Source organism: Helianthus annuus, chromosome 5, assembly GCF_002127325.2.
Source record: "Helianthus annuus cultivar XRQ/B chromosome 5, HanXRQr2.0-SUNRISE, whole genome shotgun sequence".
Classification (NCBI taxonomy): domain Eukaryota; kingdom Viridiplantae; phylum Streptophyta; class Magnoliopsida; order Asterales; family Asteraceae; genus Helianthus; species Helianthus annuus.
Window position 1 is genome coordinate 143,668,601 of NC_035437.2, and position 5,319 is coordinate 143,673,919.

The 5,319-nt window shown below is 33.0% G+C and overlaps 1 long non-coding RNA gene across 1 annotated transcript; it reads right to left on the minus strand.

The window, feature by feature from the left end:
* Positions 1 to 3,609: 3,609 nt before the first annotated feature.
* On the minus strand, positions 3,610 to 4,476 carry LOC110939375. Its single transcript, XR_002592211.2, has 2 exons — positions 4,049 to 4,476; positions 3,610 to 3,946 (listed from the first exon to the last, which is right to left on the minus strand). It is a non-coding gene; the product is annotated as an uncharacterized LOC110939375 (long non-coding RNA).
* Positions 4,477 to 5,319: the final 843 nt, after the last annotated feature.

Sequence of the window (5,319 nt, forward strand, 5' to 3'; positions counted from 1 at the left end):
CCATAATATGATGTCGAATTTGTTATATGAAAAATTCTAGATGCACATTTACATTAGGCCAGGGGGTGTGGTATACCGTCCCTGGTCACATCACCACTTTTAGCGCCCTTTAGCGCCAAGCCACCCCAGGCGCCAAAGGGGGGGCGCTATAGCACCTTCGCCAGACCAGTAACGCGCGTTAACGCGCTTTGTTCGAGAATTTTGGTCAATATGACCATTGGGCAACAGTCTTTTATAAAAAAAAACCTAATAAATATCTAATATATATACATATATTTACACAAACGAATCACAAGCTCAAACACACACCAATCACTAAAACACACATATTCTCTCCAATCATTTTTAGTATAAAAAATATCATCCCACTCTTCATCCGATTTGTCCTGCTCTTCATTTGATTCATGTATACGTGCATCACCTTCATAACATGATATTGGAGGACTCGGGCAGAGCGTTTTGTGGAGTAAGTTATGATGAAGGTAACTAACCGACGAACCCACCACTCACATACGCTTAAAAAGAAGTTATCTGAACAAGGATACGAGACAGGGACACACACCTTAACCTTCGAGCTGATCTGACCGAGCACCTATGGTTTGATCGTGAATAAGGAGAAGACGACGAGTGATGAGGTGTATTTTTAGTTTAACCTGCTTTAACTTTTTAAGCATTGTATTTTTAGTAACATTGTATTTTTTTATTTAAATTATGTGTTTTATATTTTTTTCTTGTTATTTAAATTTAAATCAATATATCAAAATTAAATAATGTTTGAATTTAAATATAAAATAATTAAATAATGATGATGGGGGGCTTTAAATTATTACATGCAAATTAAAGGGAGAGGCTTTAAAACCCCCTATGTGACATGAAGGGCTTTATACAACACCCTCTAGCCTTATTACATAAAATGTTATATCTATAAGTATATATATTAGATATAACATATAATGCATTGACTGACGAATACATTATTTTGACGCAAAAACACTTAGACTAATACTTCTTTTTATGTAAACTTCGATAATTTCACCGCTTCGAAAAGTTACTTGGTTTTATGTAATGGGGAAATCTATTGGCACACCAGCAAATCTATCCGCACGCTTTGCTTTTTCAATATGAGTCGTATAGGTTCAAAAGTCAAAAGTCAAATCTGCATGTGTCAGTTCTTGTCTAGCGGCTGGCTGGACCAATACGAGTCGTATAGGCCTATCGGGTCATATTGCATTGTTTTTTTTTTACAAATTTTGTATACATTTAATCATAGTTTTAACAAAGTTTAATAAAAGAATTTTCTATTTTTTAAACAAAAAAAAAATTAAAAATTTATCATGTAGTATAGGTTTGGTACATGTTTATTATACTATAATATCTATGTTATAACCGTATTATATACTACACTTTTTTTACAAATTTTTGTATACATTTAATTGTAGTTTTAACAAAGTTTAAAAAAAGAATTCTTTTATTTTTAAAACAAAAAACATTTTTAAAAAGTTATCATGTAGTATAGGTTTAGTACATGTTTATTATACTATACTATCTATGTTATAATTTTATTATATGCTACACTTTTTTTACAAATTTTTGTATACATTTAATTATAGTTTTTGTATACAAATTTTATAACTGTATTCTATACTACACATATACTATATTATACTACAACTATTAGCATATACGAGATCTATACTACACCTATAGGCCTATACGGGACCTATACTACACCTATAGTTTATTATAATATACTATACTTATACTATTGTATTTATGTTATAATACGACATGTAACGACAAAATACGTCAAGTAATAATACCGTACGACGAGTATACATACAACAAGACACATTAGAGTACAAGTGGATTTCAAACAAAATTACATGTAATCATAGGATACTATACCACACGGAACCGAACGTCACCGGTACGGAACGCATAGAGCATATACTTCATAAAACGACACGTAATGCAAAATACGGCCCTATACGCACCGAAAAGACAAAACCTAAAATTATGAAATTTTAATTTTACCCCTATATGCATCGTATATGTCAAAACTGGGTCGTATAATATTATTATACGACTCATATAGAAGGTAATCTTCATAAAATGACATGTAATGACAAAATACGACACGTATACGCATCGAAAAGGCAAAACCTAAAATTATGAAATTTTGATTTTATCCTTATACGCATCATGTTAGTCAAAACTGGGTCGTATAGTACCATTATACGACTTGTATAGACCTATACGATCCGTATAGACCCCATGAATTCTCAAATAAACAAGGGGTTATTTGATAAATCGGGGGGTCTATTCGAATCGTATAGGCCTATACGATCCGTATAGACCCTCCGATTTATCAATTAACCCCTTGTTTTTTTTTTTTTGAGAATTCAGGGGGTCTATACGGATCGTATAGGTCTATACGAGTCGTATTAGCCTACTATACAACCCAGTTTTGACCTATACAATGCATATACGGGTAAAATCAAAATTTTATAATTTTTGGTTTTTCCTTTTCGATGCATATACGTGTCGTATTTTTTCATTACGTGTCATTTATAGAATACCTTCTATACGAGTCGTTCGGTGACGTTTGGTTCTGTATGGTATCATATTCTATTATTACGTGTAATTTTGTTTGGAATCCAGTTGTACTCTATCGTGTCGTGTTGTACGTATACGCGTCGGACGGTATCATTAATTGACGTATTTGTCGTTAAATGTCGTATTATGACGTATATTGTCATTATGTTTGCGTATTATGGCAAATATTGCCCGTACGGGTCGTGTCGTGTCGGTGACCTTTGGTATTGTCATGTTTATAGTCTGCAAGTGTCGTGTTAGGGTGTAGATTGTCTATACGTGTCGTGTTATCGTGTATTATGGCAGAGTATGTCTCTGCTTGTCATATTGTTCCGTATTATGGCGTATTATATATATACAGTGTCGTATTTTGGCGTATATTGTCGGTTACTTTATGTGTTGTATCCATTAAACAAACAAAAAACACTTTAAATACATTATACAAACAAAATACCTTTAAAATCACAAATTAACCTATACGATATATATACGAGACCTTAACTACACCTATATATGACCATACGCGACCTATACCTCACCTATACTATACTACATTGTACATGGTATTCTTAAAAAAATTAAGGAACTTTATATTTAAAAAAATATAAATATTTTTTAGAAAACCTTGTTAAAACCATAAAGAAATGTATAAAAATTGTAAAAAAAAACCCAACCAATACGACCCCCGTATAGGTCTAGTCAAATAGACAAAATCTGACACATCGGTCTTTATTGGATATTGAAAAAAGCAATGCGACCCGTATAGGCCTATACGACCCGTGTTGAAGGTGTCGATTTAATGATTCAGGTGTACCAATAATACGACCCTTATGTAAACTATGCATCGAAAAGATACTAATCAATCGTTACTGTACTTTGTATTTAACGGTAAATGCATTAATTCTCTATATATATTAATCCATAAGGTTGGGGGAATAGTAGCATGGTTGCTTTTTTTTGTCTTTGTCTTCAAAATATAAAAGAAAAATACTTGATGTTTGCAAATCGTCCTTCAAAATTATAAAAATCGTCCTTTATGTTTATACCATATTACAAACTATGTCTTTGTCTTCAAAATATACAAGAAACATACTTGATGTTTGCAAATCCTTGCATGTTATGTCTTTTAGCCCTAACTCAGTTAATTTTCATTGTTAAATCTGACCAAATGGACCCCACATAAGGATATTTTTGGTCATTTCACCCCAAATACTAAAATAAATAACCTTAATCTAATCTAAAAATAATAAATAACCCAACTCGCACCCTCCACTGTTGGTGACCCTCCATCTCCACCATCTGGTTCATATCGCCACCCTCCATCTCGATCTTGTAGAACAATGGCTTGGATCTGTAGAACGACGGCTTGGAAGAACAAGGCATCAATTACAGATAACGGTTTCATTTACACAAAGAGAGCATGAATTAGTAGTAAAATTTTAACCCAGGTTACCTTAATGAGAAATGGAAGTAGATTGAAACGAATGAAGTTTCACAATTTCATGGGCATAGTCCGGGTAAATAATTTGGGTACCTGTCACCAAATTTGGTAGAGAGGGAGTAAAGAGAGAGGAGTGTGTTAGTTTGGAAGCGGTGGACGGTGGTTGAGGTGGGAGTGGCGACGGTGGACGGTGGTTGGGGGGTTTTTATGGATGGGTTTATGTGGGTTTGATTTTTGGGTTTGTTTCAAAAAAAAAAGAACTAGATCTTGCTTTGATTAAAGTGGGTATTGATAGAGGGAAATCAATACAGATCTGATGTTGGAGAAGTTTAGTGACGACGGCCGGCTGGTGGTTGTGAAAACTAAGAATAGAGAGAAAATGGAGGATTGTTTATAGTGGTGGTGCTAAAATGGTGGTGGGTACATGAGGTTTGAGAGAGAGTTAAGAGAGAGAATGAGAGTTATGAGAGAGAGGATATAATTTATTCTTTTTTTATATTTTAAATTCTTTTTTGTTTTATTTGTTAGAGATAGTTTAAATAAATTTGTAAAATTACCAATATACTCTGATTTGACATTAAAATTTAACTGAGTTTGGGGTAAAGGATATAACGTGTTCGGTTTTGCATACATAAAGTATGATTTCCGTCAACCTTAAAGACCAAGTACACACTTTGCAATCTGATACAAACATAAAAGACGATTTTGTAATTTACTCTTTTTTATGTCACCCATTCAATTTTCAATATTAACATTTACACCTCCAGTTTTTTTAAAACTTTGCAAAATGACATTTTGACCCGTCAACTTTTACGTTACTTATTTTTATGTACGTGTCGATATAAATTCAAGTTGGTTTACGTTTCGACATAAACTTTTTGGAAATGAGTGGGGTTAAATATAACAAGTTTTCATGCTTATTTTAAGTACGTTTTAGTTGGTTTACGTTTTGATTTCATTTTATCGCGTCCGTATAAATCCAAGTTAGTTTTTTTAACAAAAACTATATACATGCTATAGTTTTTTTTTTAAACCAACCGAGCGGTACCCATCCAAAAATTTTATTAAATTATTTTTACCAAAATTAAATACGTTTTCGTTAAGAATGCATTAAAAATAGGGTTGTCCCCGCCGCGAAGCGGTGGTGTAACCCACTAGTTAGTCATTACTTGGTATCGAAGTTTTTTCATCAAGTCGATCCAACGGAAAAAGTGGTTTTATTTTTTAAGATGGTTCTAGGCTCTCATTTGTGTTGTAGTTAATGTGAAATGCGAAAAAAGCGT